Genomic DNA, 16374 nt, shown 5'->3' on the forward strand with positions numbered 1-16374 from the left:
AGAGTGAAACTCTGTCTTAAGAAAGGAAAGAAAGGAAGGAAGGGAAAGGCAAGGTGGAAGGAAGGAAGGAAGGACGGAGGGAAGGGAGGGAAAGAAAGGAAGGAAAGAACGAACAAAATTCTGGTCCTAAAAGGGTTTTAAGTATATGTGAATGTGTTTGTGGTCTGTGTCTGTAGTGTCTGTGTGTGTCTTGGAGTGGAGAGATACATTAGCAAATATGTCAAAAATTATTCCAATGTGAAAATAGTTAAATATGTTAATAAACAATATGAACATTCATATATGTATAATGTATATAAGCTGACTATACTGCATACATTCTGACTATAAATTATAGTTAGCTCCCTATACATGGTAGGGCAGAAGGATAAGAAATATTTCAGCCCAAGAGAAAACCTTACAATCTGACTTTTGTGCAACCACAGCAGAGTCTGTAGGTATCTTGTTGTATAGTAAATACTCTAGCTTATTGTGTAGTAAATACAAGCCGGAGTTGAAGAACAAGCTTATTTTCTCAGTCATTTTCTTTCCATCTCCACTTGCTTCTACACTCAACTTTCCACAACAGTTGCTTTCAAAAGAAAGAAGAGTCGTTCTAAAATTAATAAAATGTGGAAAATAGGCATATTCATCTGTTAGGGCTGTCATAACAAAACAGACCGGGAGGTTTACACAACAGAAATGTATTTCTCACAGTTTTAGATGCTAGATGTCCAAGATCAGAATGAGAATGCTGTCCAGTTGGGTTTTGGTGAAGCCTCTCTTTCTTGCCTATAGACAGCCACCTTCTCTGTTTTCTCATTTGGCTTTTCCTCTGTGCATGCACAAAAGGAAAGAGATCACTGGTATCTATTTCTCTTCTTGAAGGACACCAGTACTATCAGACTAGACCCTACCTTATGGCCTAATGTAAACTTAATTGTCTCATTAAAGGCTCTAAATTCAAATACAGTCACATTGAGGGTTAGGGCTTCAACATATGAAGGGTAGAGGCATGATTTAATCAATAACAATGGAGCTGTTAAAAAATGAAATTTTGAAATTGCATTGTGCATGGACAAGCAAAGAGCAGAATACTAACTGGGTGCTCATTTCAGACCCTGTAACCACTAAAGACGTTTGTCATCCTTAAACTAAAACATAACTTACTTTTTAAATAAGTTGTAATACCTTCCTTACCAGAATTCTGAAGGTAACATTTGCTTTCCATTACCATGGCTCACATTTGATTGTACTGGTAGGAAGTCAAGATTCACAGAGCCCCCTTCTGTATAACTAAAATTAATATACAGTAAGAATAGGAGGGGCCTGTGGCACACAACATTAAATGATGCCAATTAGAAGCAAATATTATGCTGAGTTCAATGTGTATATTTCAGAAGAAGGCTGGAAAAAGCAACCTTAATCCCCATATCGAGGGAACAGAATTCTTTTTGAAAATAGGGAAAGAAGAATTACTGAAAATCCCCTACCATTACTGTAAATTTATGAGATTCTCAAGGCCTTAACTATCTCATGGTCCCTAGAGTAACCACATAAATGCAAAACTTTGTATAGTAAATATTATGAAGGATGAAAAAGCCAAAATGTCCTCACTGATAGAATTGAAAGTCTTGTAATTTGTTTGGAAATTCTTTAATTCAAGCAAAGAACCTGATTAGAAATTTATGCATAGTCCTAAGAAATGCCATGGCAGCATTTTTTCTTTCCCATTAGAAAAGCCAGAATTAGCTAACAATAACAAAAAAGGCATACAGATTATTTTAGTCAGCTCAGGCTACCATAACATAATTCCATACACTGGGTGGCTTAAATAACAGAAAGTTATTTCTCACAGTTATGGAGGCTGCGGGTTCATTATCACTGTGCAGGCATGGTCCAATTCTTGCGAAGTGTCCCTTTCTGGTTTCTGTTGAGATGGCTGATTAGGTTTATAGTTCATACCCACACAAATTTTCTTATCAAAGAGTTGGTCAGTCACACACTTGAAGTTATCTTCCAAACATGCTTTCTCAACTTTTATGATGTGGACACGCTCAGAATTTTACAAATATTTTTTGACAATTCCTTGTTCAATTTATTTTTCACTTCTCACATTTGATTATAAACAATCATGAGGAATCAAGTCACTCCTTCAATACTTTGGTTAGAAATGTCCTCAGCTAAATATCCAATTGCATTGCTTGCAAGTTCTATCTCTCTCAAAACTTTAGAACATGAATACCATTCAGCCAAGTTCCTTGCCATTTTATGAAAAGGGTTGCCTTTTCTTCATTGTCTAATAGCATGTTCCTCACACCTGTATAAGATATCACTAGAATGGGCTTTATTGTCTACATTTCTATCATCATTCTTCCTGTGACTACTTATATATAAGATGTAAATTTTCTCTACAACTCCTCTCTTTTCTGAGCTCTCATCATAATTGTCCTTATTGTGTACGTTTCTATAATGCACCTCAAAACTATTCCAAGCTCTACCCATTACCTAGTTCCAAAGCTGCTTCCACATTTTTAGGTATTTGTTAAATAAGCACCCCAATCATGGTACCAATTTCTGTGTTAGCTAAAACTGCTACAACAAAATACCATAGAGTCTGCAACTTAAACAAAAGGCATTTATTTCTCACAGATTGGGACACTGGAATTTCAACATCGAGGTGGCACCAGATTTGGTTCTTGATAAGGGTCCTCTTCTTCGCTTGAAAACTGCTGCCTTCTCACTGTATTGTCACATGGCAGAGAGAGGGAAGAAGGGAGAGAGAGAGAAAGAGAGAATTTTTCTTCTTATAAGAAAACTAATCCCATCAAGGGGGCCCCACCATCATGATTTTATCTAAACCTAATTACCTCTCAAAGCCTCCCCCAAGATGATGATATTGGGGTTAATACTTCAAAATATAGTTATTATAATTAAAATCATATGAGTTATATATATAGATAGATATGATTTAAATATATATAAATATACATATATGAGTTAAAATATCAGTTTACTATAACTAGTGAGTTAAAATGTCAGTTATTTCCGCTTTTATTCATTATTGAGATAACACAAATGTCAAGAGTTGATGCATATCAATAAGAACCTGTATTTGTTTGCTTAATGGCATATTAACTCAATAAATTTGTAAGCAAATTTTAATAACTGAAATGTTAGGAATATCTTCTTATATAATAATTACAACATGAAAGATAGGACTCTCACTGTTAAGGTAATTCTTTAATAGAATTAGATATTCTAGTATTTCTACTAGAATAGCAAACATTATTCATTTTTCAATACTTTGACATTTTCCTCTAAATTCATCATAATATACATATATCCACCTCTTTTAAAGTAACCTTTTTTAAAATTGTAGAATTATATGTCAAGTTTTCATTAAGTGCAGCCCAATTATATTGGAAATAAACAGAAAATGATTTCTGGTTTCATTGAAGAGGACTGGCAACATAGAATGGTGCTGGAGAAAGCACCAGGAAATGCTATTAAACCCACTCAGGTTGACAAAATAGTTTCACTTGGGTCAGGAAAGATAAAAGTCTTTCAAATATAACTTAAGCAAATAAGATGAGGTCAAAACGTAGAGTAGCTGCAAGTACATCAGTGAGATGTAAATAAGTGAATTTGTGAGTGTGAGCCAGGTGGCAGAAACAGGTCTGCAGCAGAGAATGCTAGGAAGTAGATAAAAGTGTGAAGAAACAGAGAATCTTGCCCTTTGGAACTCAAAATGCAATCCATAGATCACCAGCAGCCATGTCACCCGGATTCACAGGCACCACTCCAGAGCTACTGATTCGGAATCTACATGTAAACAAAATCCCCAAGTGACACATATGAACATCAAAGTTTGAGTTTGTTGTTTGGTTCCTGCTCAGTGTCACCTGAGAGACTGCTTCTGTTCTCTGCTATTACAGTATTCATGACCTTGGATACTCATGTCTTTTGTCTACTCTACATCTTTTGTCCAAACGACTGGTTTTCGTTCACCCTAATTATACCCATTTCTTCTTTTATCAATAGGTATATTAAAATCTCATTGAAAACTTAAGATTGACACTCTGAATAAAGGTGAATTAATAAAATAAAATGATAAAATAATCCAGGGCCGGGCACGGTGGCTCAAGCCTGTAATCCCAGCACTTTGGGAGGCCGAGACGGGCGGATCACGAGGTCAGGAGATCGAGACCAGCCTGGCTAACACGGTGAAATCCCGTCTCTACTAAAAAATACAAAAAACTAGCCAGGCGAGGTGGCGGGCGCCTGTAATCCCAACTACTCGGGAGGCTGAGGCAGGAGAATGACGTAAACCCAGGAGGTGGAGCTTGCAGTGAGCTGAGATCCGGCCACTGCACTCCAGCCTGGGCGACAGAGCGAGACTCCGTCTCAAAAAATAATAATAATAATAGTAATCCAAAGCTACAGTGACCAAAATATAAAGCCAACATATTAAAAAACTAAAAATCATTATGTATATATACACATACATAGGGAATATGTATATATATTCCCAATGTGACACAGTGAGACGCAAGTACCTATTGAAAAATGCATTTTTGAAATTATTGAATAAGAAAGTAACAATAGTTGTAATGTATTACCTTGTTAGAGCTGTAACAAGTACCACAGACTGGTCAGCTTTAACAACAGAAATGTATTACAGTTCTGGAGATCAAGGGTGTCTGCAGGGCTGATTTCTTCTGAAGCATCTGAGGCTTGTAGATGTTTATCTTCTCTCTGTGTCTTTACATGGTCTTCCCTCGCTGTATCTGTATCTTAATCTCCTCATAAAGATACAAGTCACACTGAATTAGGACCTACCTAATGGGTCCTTATGCCATTTTAAGAAGCCTTTCAGTCAAATTGGGTTCAGTGTATACTCCTTGGGTGATGGGTGCACTAAAATCTCACAAATCACCACTAACGAACTTACTCATGTAACCAAATACCATCCTTTCCCCAAAAACCTATGGAAATAAAAATAATAAATAATATAAATAAATAAATATAATCCGTAAATTCAAAAAAAGAAGACTTTCACAACCCAAAATGCAATCCATAGACCAGCAAGAGCAGTTCTAAAAGAACACTAGAACTTATTTCTCCTAATTGTAACTTTATACCCATTGACTATCCTCTTCCCCCTCCTCTTCCCTCTCCCTCTTCCTCCTCCCTCTTCCCTCCTCCCCCTCCCTCTTCCCTTCCCCCTCCCTTCCCCCTCCCTCTTCCCCCTCCCTCTTCCTCTTCCCCCTCTTCCTCTTCCCCCTCCTCTCCTTAGCTGACTTGATATTAGGCAATGAATACATGTATCAAAATATTACACTGTACTCCTTCAATATGTATAGTTACATGTCAATTTAAAAATAAAATAAAAAGAAAATATATATATATATGTCAAAAATAAGCACACTACAAGATATCAAGGCTCATTATATAGTTATAGCAATTATGACAGTGATATTGGCATAAGGAGATACAAAAGGACTCTGAAACAGAATAGAGTGTAGAGAAACACACTTACATGGCCCTCTGTCAATTGACTTATGACAAAGGGAATACTGCAGAGCAGTGGCATAAGTGTGGCCTTTCCAATACGGTACTGGATGAACTGAATATCCTTGTTGAATAAAAAAATAAATCTTGGTTCCCCACCTCAAACCATTAAAAAAAAAACAAAACAAAAACAAAAACAAAAAAAAAGCTATTACAGATGGGTTGCAAATTTAATGTGAAAGATAAATAATTTTAGGAGAAAGCATAGGAGAATATCGTTATGTCTTTGGAATAAGCAAAGATGTTTGAAACAGAAAAAAGATGTGCAAATCATAAAAACTGATACACTGGATTTTGTTAAAATTAATATAGTTCAATTTTCAATAGATACCATTAAGAGAGGAAAAAGGTAAGCCACATAGATAACATAATTGCAGTATATCTATCTGACAAAGGGCTCTTACCTAAAATATATAAAAAATGTTATAAGTCAGTCCAAATAGGTAATTAAATATAAAAAAATATAAACAAAAGGTTTGAATAGAAACTTTACAAAGGAGGATATCCAAATGGTCAGTAAGCGTGTGAAAATGTGCTGAACTTTATTACTCATCAAGATAAAGCAAATTAAAACTACAGTGAGGTATCATTAGCCTCCCATCAACAAGGCTAAAATAGTACGAACAACAACAACAACAAAAAACAGTGTTTAATATTTCTAAGATTCTCCAAGTTTTTTTAGTATACTTTAAAATCATGAACCCAAAGAATGGGAAAAGTAAGATTACATTAAAATCTCACATTATAGAAATCATGTCCAATATTTCTAATTCATAATGTTAGATTTAAAATAGCACTGTCAAACTCATGTCCAAACTGATTTTATCCATGGAACTAATTAAAAACTGATTAAAATTGCATTCTTAGCATCAAAGTAAGGTAATAGAGCCACCTGTTTGGCTGCTAAGTTATTCATCAAGTCAGCAGAAGACCAACTCCATGTCAAATGCAAGTTACTGTAGACTACACTTCTCAGTATAACTGGCATAGTAATTTAGATTATCAGCCTCAGTTAGCTTTTTAAAAGTATGTGACTATACTGTGATAAAATCATTTTCTTTTGAAAAGGAATAGGTTTCTTAGACTTTTCTCAAACATGTTGTCATTAAATGGTTATTTTTAAACCTTAGCCCAGAAATTAAATGATATCTTAAAGTTAAGGGAGTTATCTTAGGCAGGAAATTTTATATCCAAATCACTCTGAGGATGCTTTCAATATGCTAGAAAGATATTGCCTTATAGTCTGTCCTCACATCAACCTGGGTATAGCAATCAAAGATACCTGCAATTAAGAGTGGCCTGCTCTTAGAAGACCAGAGGCTAGTTTCTCTGAGGTGTTTTGGTTCTGTTGAGCATGGGCTGACCAAAGAATTGAGTGCTGGTAATCCAGAGGAAGAGAAATGGCACAACTGCCTAAGACATTTACCAAATGGAAATGATGGAGGATTCTCAGACACATATGTAATATGAGCAAAATATGAGGTAAAATTGAGTCAGCTATGGAGAGCCATGAGACTTTGAGAAAGCTGAAAAACTGGAAAAACATGTTCATTCAAGGGTTTTATTGCTGTGTAAGAAACCACACCAAAACTTACCAGCTTATTTTCTCACAATGTTGTGTGTTAGGAATTCAGGAAGGGTAAAATGGGGCATCTCCTCTCTATTCCACAGTGCTTGGGACCTCTGCTGAGGTGGTACACAGACAGCTGCTAGCTGGGATTGCTAAATTTAGGTCTTATGTCTGAGGCCTCATTCTAGCTCTCAACTATGTTTCTCAGTTCTCTTCCATATGGCTTCTTCATGTGATTTTGGCTTCCTCATAGCATGGTAGAAGAGGACTATCACCATTGTGAAAGGCTTAACAAAAATCTGCTGACATACTTGCTAACGTCAAACTGGTCAAAGCAAGTTATCTAACCAAGCCCACAGTCGAAATGGAAGAGGACAATACACAACGTGAATTCCACTTTATCTGGAGGGAGTGGTATGTTTGTAAATATTTAACAATCAACTCTTCAAGAGAAACAGCTCATATTTGTAGCATTTGCCAATTTCCAGATTATAAATACTCCAAGCATGGCCCTTTAAAGCCACCAAGTGACAAGCCAAAATAACAAAGATAGAGTTGGGACAAGATGTACACAATTGACTTTCATAAGCTAGTACAAGTTGGCCGTAGCATACCACTGTCTGGAAACTTAAGCTGTGTGAGCATATAATGGGGACCAATACCTGCAAGACTAGAAAGATCAGAAACACCACTGATGAGATCAGAACACCTAGAATAAAAAGTGAAGATACTTTAATTTCACCCACCTCATCTATAGACCCCAATACCACATTTTGGAGGAGGGAAGTAGAAAGAATTTTAATTTTGAAGGCATGAACATTAACATATTTGACCTATTGCATCTAACTCAGCTCAATGGGTTCAACTAAAATATAGTATTCCTTGTGCCCTAAAAAGTGTGGGTTTGTAATATAGATTGAATCAAATCAGAGAAAAGTATAACAATTTTTTTAGATTGGCTCTCAGTATATTGTCCAGACTGGCCTTGAAATCCTGAGCTCAAGGGATCCTCTTGCCTCAGCCTCCCAAATAGCTGAGACTGCAGGCACATGCCACCACACCCAACTATAAAATTATAATTTAAATGAGGATTTTTATTAGAATACAGTGTTGTGGGACAATCAAAGACCGGAGAGACCAAAAAACGTTCAGGAGAGTTCATTAAATTAAGCTGATCACTGACAGCCGGACATACATCCAGAAAGTCTGAGCCCCAAACAAAGTGCTTTTCCTACTTTTAAATATCTTAAGGCGGGAACCATGTGAGGCAAGAAGCAAGATACAGAAGCAAGAAACAAACGCAGCATTACAACATTTCTTACATCTTGAGAGAAACATGTCTTGCAACCTAAAAATCTGTCTTGTGACTTGCAGCTGTGCAGGAACTCGCTGGGCCTGTAATAAACATTGAGGATTGTGGAGTTGGGGAGTATAGATAAGGTCCACTGTCCACAGAGAGAAGACAGGCTGTTAATACTCTCTTTTAACTTGAGAGTAAGGCAGTTGGGGGCGGGGGGGTGGTCACACTTTGCAGCAACTTTAAGAGGATTTTAAAATTTCTATTACTACTACTATTAGGTTATAGTTGATTTCATTAATACTTTCTTCACTTCCCCCTTTTGGTGCTCAACACAAATGCAAATTAGTAAAGAGCACCACAGATAGCTATTTCTTCTTGAGTGGGTACATACTCATCTTGGGATACCGGTTGGTACTTCTGCAGAGCCATTGTTTGGGTGGTGGTATGCCTGTCCTTGGCGGCTCTGATGCTGACTGTTTCTTGTCCTAGATTTTTACAGATGGTCCCAATATTATTTAGTTTACTGAGATGTACAGCTTGGCAGGCATCAAAATATATGGAGACAGGTCCTTTATGTGAGTAAGGGAATATGTTCATTTTGTTTACAATGAACAAACCCCCCGGTTTCTGTGGGGTTTGTATGTGATGACATTAGGGGTTCACCAATTTGGACTTCAAACCAGAAGTCATAGGGCAAGAACTCTGGGTTATAACACACTTGGGGCTTCCCGTTTCCAGGATCACAGACCAAGTAACTAGTCTGGTTATAGACACAAGTTCCTGTATGAGTCCCTGTACACTCATAGTAGGTCTGGTATAACAGAGTTTTAGTCACACCTTTTCCAGACCAGGCTTCCATCATACAGTGATGACAGGCATCCTGGTCCCCTTTTATGACCATAGGTGAAAGTGTCAGTGGCTTCAGTATTACTAATATGATTAAACTTATACTATGCATGGGAACCCTTCTGGATAACAAGCTTGGCAGCATTTGCAAAGATAACATGACAGCAAAATAATCAGTACAAGTAAGAATATAACTATGTTTGTAAATTTAATCCACATTTACTTATCTATCATTGACTTCCTCAGGCTTAGGCTGTGCATAGACAAGTCAGCTTCCAGTTGTGTGACCAGAGCAGGGCTCGATGTTTCCTCAAGCTTCAGTCATGCATGGACTGACCAGCCTCTAGAGTGGTCAGAGCAGGGCAGTTGTCCTTGTCAGCACTGGCTTGGTTTCACTGCAGGATCAGCCGTGTCAGGTGGTCTGCGTTTTGTTGACTGGTCTGCTGGTCCTGGGTGGTGGCTGCTGCTGGTTTCAGCCAGCTATGATGAACCTAAGGTGTGATATCTGAAACTTTAACAGCAGTGGGGGTAGACAAGATCACAATATGGGGACCATCCCATAAAGGCCCTAAAGTGGTTGGGTTCCATCATTTGACCCAGATAGAGTCTCCAGGTTGGAAGTGAGATGCTCCAGGTTGGAAGCATCTGTGAGGCTAACAGGTATTCTTTCTCTTACCCACCCTTGTATTTCCTGCATAGCCTCACCTAAGGCTTGTATTTGCCTTATTAAGGTTAATTCTCCAATTTCTTTTAAGTCCCCTTTCATCTGAGTTATGATCGGGGGTGGTCGGCTGAACATTATCTCATAGGGTGAATGCCCAGTTAATTTAGTAGGGGTGCACCTAACTCGGAGAAGGACCATGGTCAGCACCTGATCCCACCTTAGATGAGTTTCTTGGCAAAACTTCTTTAACAGCGGTTTGAGTGTCCGGTTCATTCTTTCAACTTTTCCAGAACTCTGCGGGCGAAAAGCTGTTTGCGGTTTCCATTTGATTGTTTACATCTGCGTTAGCTGTTGTATTATTTTTGCCACAAATGCTGGGCCATTGTCTGCTCCTAAAGTTAGAGGCAGTCCAAATCTAGGAATAATGTCCATTAATAAGATTCCGATTACTTCCCGACCTTTCTCTGTACCGAGCATGTACCGGTAGCCTCCGGCTCGAGGCAGCTAGGTAAAGTCCACAAGCAGGTTTTCACAGGGTGTAGCTCCAGTTTCTTGAATCCCTGGGGGCCATGTTGGCCCCTGCTGTGGATTGTTCTGGGCACAAGTTAAACATTGATCACAAACGGTTCGAGGGATGGCAGTTAGGCACAACACATAGAAATGCCGTCTTACACAAGTTTCTCATGCAGTTTTTCCCACATGCATTTCTTGATGACATAGCTTTATGAACTGGGGAGCTATTGCTTCTTGGATGGCAAGCCTCCCATCTGAGAACTTCCACTAAACCTCCTTTCTGGTAACTTCCACTCTCCTGCTCAAACCAAGCCTTTTCATTAGAGGAGTAGTTAGGGGGTTCTGTAAGGGGAAACTCCAGTAAGGGCATGGTAAGGGTTTCCTCTTCCTTCTTAGTTACATCAGTCATTGCAGCTCTTTTGGCTTCTCTGTCCACCTTTCTCTTTCCTCTAGCGTCATTACCTCCTCCTGTTTGATGCCCTTTGCAATGGCATCAAAAAAATACTTCTTTTGGAGCCCATATAGCTTCTAAGAGCTGCTCTATTTTCTATTTATTTTTGACTTCCTTTCCTTCAGTTGTTAATAATCCTCTTTCCTTATAGATAGCTCCATGGGCATGCAGAGTGGCAAAAGCATACCTTGAGTCAGTATAGATGTGTACTGACTTTCCTTTGGCCAAGAGCAATGCTCTATTGAGGGCTATTAGCTCAGCTCTTTGGGCCAAAGTTCCCGGCTACTGAATTCACTGTTACCACTGCATATCCAGCCGGTCTTCCTTCAGATATGAAGCTGCTTCCATCAGTAAAGTATTCAACATCTGGGTCCTTTAAGGGCTGGTTCTTCAAGTCTTTTCGGCTTCATCCACTGTTTCCACACAATAGTCATACCCTGGGCCACACAATGGGGGCTTCCATGCTCCGCCCATTCTATTGGCAGCAGTGTGCCTGGATTTAGAGTATTCAGAGTCTCCAAGGTTATATACAGGTTTTCACACAAAAGCCCTTGATATCTTAACATCCTAATGTTGGAAAGCCAGCCATGCCCCCTCTGCTCCATCAGGGTGACAACTGCGTGGGGCACCCGAATTATTAACCTTTGTTTAAATGTGAGCTTTTTAGCATCTTCCACTAACAGGGCAGTGGCTGCCAATGCCTTGAAACAGGGTGGCCATCCCGTAGCCACTAAGTCTAGTCGCTTGGACAAATATGCCACAGGCTGATACCATGACCCTAGTGTTTGTACCAAGACTCCTGTAGCTATTCCTTTTCTTCCATGGACTTACAGGTAAAAAGGCTTCGTCATGTCTGGCAGTCCTAATGCCGGGGTCTGGATCAAAGCCTTCCTGATTTCTTTGAAGGCCATGTCCTGCTCTTTCCTCCCCTGGAGGGGTTCCTTTTCCCCCACTTTGGTAGCCTCATACAATGGTTTTGCCAAGAGTGAGTAATTTGGAATCCAAATGCAACAGAAACCAACTGCCCCTAAACACTCCCACACTTGTCGTGTAGTGTCAGGTCAAAGACTGCCACACAGAGTCTCTTTTTGCTCACGTTCAAGCTCACACTGCCCTTGAAAGATGTTAAAGCCAAGATACCTTGCTCTTTGTGCCTTTTCCTTAGACACCTTATAGCCAGCCTCCCACTGAGCATGAAGGAGGTTTTCTGTGCCTTGAAATCACTCTTCTTTTGTGGGTGCAGCCAACAATCAATCATCCATGTATTACAACAGGACACAGTGGTCACTTGGTGGCACAAAAGCCTTCAGATCTGAGGCTAGTGGTTCCTCAAAAAATGGTTGGGGAGTTTTTAAATCCTTGGAGGAGACTGGTCCAAGTATACTGTGATGAGCCCCACTCAAAGGCAAAGATGCCCTGGCTTTCAGGAGCTAGTGGGATGCAGAAAAATGCATCCTTTATGTCTAAGCATGTAAACCCAGCAGCATCAGCAGGAATTTGCCCAAGCATTGTATATGGGTTGGGCACAATGGCATATAATATAGCTGCAACCTTATTTACTGCCTGCAAATCCTGTACCGGCTGGTAATCTCCAGAGGGCTTTAACACCAGTAGCAATGGAGTGTTCCAAGAAGAGGCACATCTTTCTATTATTCCAAATTTAAGGAGCCAGTCTATATGCTTTATAATCCCAAGGGTGGCTTCTACTGGCATGTGATACTGACGGATTCGCACTGGGTAAGTGCCCCGCAGCAGCTCCACCACTACAGGTGCCTGATTTATGGCTAGCCCCAGGGGATTGTCTTCCGCCCAGACCCCTGGCAGCTTGAGAAATAATTCCTCATACATTGCCTCATTTTCCCACTGGTAAAATGCATCTTTACAAATGTTGCGTCTCTCATAGAGTCTCCAGTCCTCAGTTGTTGGGACAGTAAGGGTCATTATCATGGCTTTTCTTTGACCTAGGTTTAGAGTCATGTCCCCTTCTGGTGTAAAGATTTGTCCTTATAATTTCTGGAGCAAGTCTCTTCCTAACAAGGACACTGGACAATTTTGCAAATATAAAAATTCATGTTGAACTTCTTGTCCTTCAATGACACACTTTCTGGATTGACAGAAAGGCCTTTTCTCTGATACTCTGGTTGCCCCAATGATAGTAGCAGAGTTTTTAAATAGTGGCCCAACAGGCCGTGTTACCACCAAGGGTTCAGCACCTGTATCTACCATAAAGTCCATCTGTTGGCCTCCCACGTTCATAGAGACCAGGGGCTCCTGGAGGTCTAGAGAAATGGAGCCCGGTCTGTCTCAGTCCTTATATTCCTCAACTCCTGCTAAGCCGACCAGATCAGTATCCAGCTTTAGAACAATGGCTAGAGGCTGCAGGCCTTGGCTGGGCATCAGGTCCCTGGCTGCTGCTTTCTTCCTTTTCTCTTTCTGGATATTCATCCTTCCAGTGCCCTTTCTGTTTGCATCTCACACACTGATCCCTCTCAAGCCTAGGCCAGCCTTCAAACCCTGGCCTAGCTTGTCCTCTCCTGCGACCACGTCCAAGACCATGTCCACATCCTCTCACAAAACCAGTCTCTGTTTCAACCAGAGCAGCAGCCAATAAATCAGCCTTTTCCTTGGCTTTGCACTTTACCTCTTTCTTGGTTGCCTCCTCTCGATTAACAAACACCTTAGTAGCACTTGAATGAGCTGGGTAATATTCATACCCTCAAAACCTTCCAACTTCTGAAGCTTCCGTCTAATGTCACCTAATGCCTGGCCCACAAATGCCACATTAACCATGCATTGATTCCCTACAGCCTCCAGATCAGATGGTGTACAAAACTGGAATGCTTCACAGAGTCTTTCATAAAATTCACTGGGACTCTCATCAGTGAATGGCATACCTCTGAAACCTTTCCTATATTCATTGCCTTTTTCCCTCCAGCCTTTATTCCACTAAGGAGTGCCTCCCAATACCTCTGCAGGTTTTGCAATTCTGCCTGGTTTGGATCCCAATTTGAATCTGCTTCTGGGAATTTCTCCTGTGCATACCACTTGACATAATTTGTGCCTTCAGGCGCATTGCTTTCTAACCACTGTAAGGCTGCCTGAGTAACTCTCCTGCTTTCTTCTGTACAGAACAATGTTAAAAGTAGTTGCTGACAATCAGGTCAGGTAGGGTTAAGAGTCACAAAGATGGACCACATAAGTCTATGAGGGCCTGGGGCTTCTCTGCATAGGAGGGTGTATGCTGTTTCCAGTTTAGGAGGTTAGTGGTGTGGAAAGGCTTGTAAACAAAAAGGCATTGCCCTCCTTGTACTTGACCCTATTTATCATGATAAATTTGTCTTTGTGTCTCCTGGAGAAACATCTGCAAGGCTCAGATGTGGCTGGATCTGAGATGGCCTGCCTCATCACCTTGAAGTGCTTCTTCAGTCTTTATAGGTAGGGGGCTCTGACTCTTCCCTGTGGGGTGATGCCTGAGGCTCACTCTCCTCTGAGCTTGATTCCTCAGGGGCCGCTTGTGTAGCATCTTGCCTTGGCCTTGCTAGAGATGGACAGATTGGGACATACAGAGGTGGAAACTCCCTCTCCTCGGGCGAAGCCTGCAGAATAGGTTTTTTCTGTTTTCCTTGCAGCTTTTCCTTTCTTTCCACCATCCCTTTAAGTTCTTTTGCTGCCTCAGATCTGGCACGAGCTACCAGGGTCTTATAGTAGGTCTCAAAACAGGATTGTAACCACCTGGGGCAAGTTTGAATGACACTCAGCCAGGAGTCAATGTATGGGAACAGGTCCAGGTACCCAGGCTGTTGTTTGACTCTGGTTATTACCCTAAACACACGGCCATTTCACAGAGAGTTCTCAATCTCTGAGGGGTTAACTCCATAATCTCCATTAAAACCTTTCTTGAAATTTTCCAACATCCACTCCAGTGAAGTAGGCTTTGATGCTTTTCCTCCCATTCCACCCTTTGAGATGCACTTTCACTCCTGGACAGACCAGACTGGGTCCTATTACAGGAGGTTCAGACACTGCTTAGTTAGGAGCATGCCTTAATTCCTGTCACAGCTAACTGCAGCTGTGGAGCTGGTCCCGTGGACCATATGCAGTGTCATAGGTCTGATTTTTCCCACACTTGCCTTGGGGCACACAGTACACACTAAGAGATCTGTGCCTCCCCACATCCCACCCCACATTGGTCTCTCCCAGGACAATCTCTTTCACTCACTTTCACACATCTCTCCCATCCCTGAAATGGTTTTACTTTCTGACCAACTCGCGAGCCCCACCCACGTCTGGTGTCAGTTAGGGTGAGTTTCATTCAAATCAGTGTGCCTCTCCCATTGTCCCAACCCCCTCAGGTCAGACTAGTCCTCATGCCCTGGGAGGTGACCAGGCTCCCCTTCCATCCTTACGGGATAGGTCTTGCCTTAGGGTCCAAACCTTACTGCGTTCAGATGTCTGCACAATGCCCCGGTGACTGTCCTCCAACCCTTTCTACTGGTTCCATTTGTGCTGTCGGGGGAGGGCTCGGGAATGAGGGAGGGACGTTCTCCTTCCAGGCTGAAGCTCTCCTGGTGGCACCAAGGACCCCAGGTCTCCTGTGTCCTGGGGCTCTAGCCCACAGGCAAAGGAGACAGAAAATTGGCCATCTCCAATCCCGTGAGATGGTACGTGAGGTGGTACGCAAGTTACAGAAGCAAGAAACAAAGGCAGCATTACGACATTTCTTACATCTTGAGAGAAACATGTCTTGCAACCTACACTTATCAGTCTTGTGCCCCTGCAGCCATGCAGGAACTCACTGGGTCTGAAATCAATGTTGAGGAATGTGGAGTTGGGGAGTATAGATAAAGTCCACTGTCCGCAGAGAGAAGACAGGCTGTTAATACTCTCTTTTAACTTGAGAGTAAGGTCGGGGGCCGGGGGGGGGGTGGGGTCACACTTTGTAGCAACTTTAAGAGGATTTTAAAATTTCTTTAACTACTACTATTAGGTTATAGTTGATTTCACTAATTCCTTCTTCAATAGAGTACTTCTTTTGTAAAACTAAGGGCGAGGCCGGGCGCGATGGCTCATGCCTGTAATCCCAGCACTTTGGGAGGCAGAGGCGGGCAGATCACAAGGTCAGGAGATCGAGACCATGGTGAAACCCCATCTCTACTAAAAATACAAAAAATTAGCCGGGCGCGGTGGCGGGCGCCTGTAGTCCCAGCTACTCGGGAGGCTGAGGCAGGAGAATGGCGTGAACCCGGGAGGCGGAGCTTGCAGTGAGCCGAGATTGCACCACTGCACTCCAGCCTGGGCAACAGAGCGAGACTCCGTCTCAAAAAAAAAAAAAAAAAAAACTAAGGGCCAGTCCTTAAAATAAATTTTTATTTGAGCGGGTTGAGGGGGAGCAGCAAAAAAAAGATCAATTACCTCTCTAAGTAATGGTAAATAATAATTCTAAGGAAAGGAGAGTACTGTACTTACAATAAGACAGT

The 16374-nt window shown here is 41.2% G+C and overlaps 1 long non-coding RNA gene across 1 annotated transcript in view; it reads right to left on the reverse strand.

Moving 5' to 3' along the window:
• Window positions 1-2652: 2652 nt before the first annotated feature.
• The window catches only part of LOC126946607 (uncharacterized), a 213750-nt gene continuing 200028 nt past the window's right edge, over window positions 2653-16374 (reverse strand). The window contains exons 3-4 of the long non-coding RNA XR_007722721.1: window positions 4602-4784; window positions 2653-2722 (exon numbers count right to left, since the gene is read on the reverse strand). This is a non-coding gene — a long non-coding RNA (uncharacterized LOC126946607). The remainder of the gene's footprint in view (window positions 2723-4601; window positions 4785-16374) is intronic.

Source organism: Macaca thibetana, chromosome 2 (assembly GCF_024542745.1).
Source record: "Macaca thibetana thibetana isolate TM-01 chromosome 2, ASM2454274v1, whole genome shotgun sequence".
Lineage (NCBI taxonomy): Eukaryota > Metazoa > Chordata > Mammalia > Primates > Cercopithecidae > Macaca > Macaca thibetana.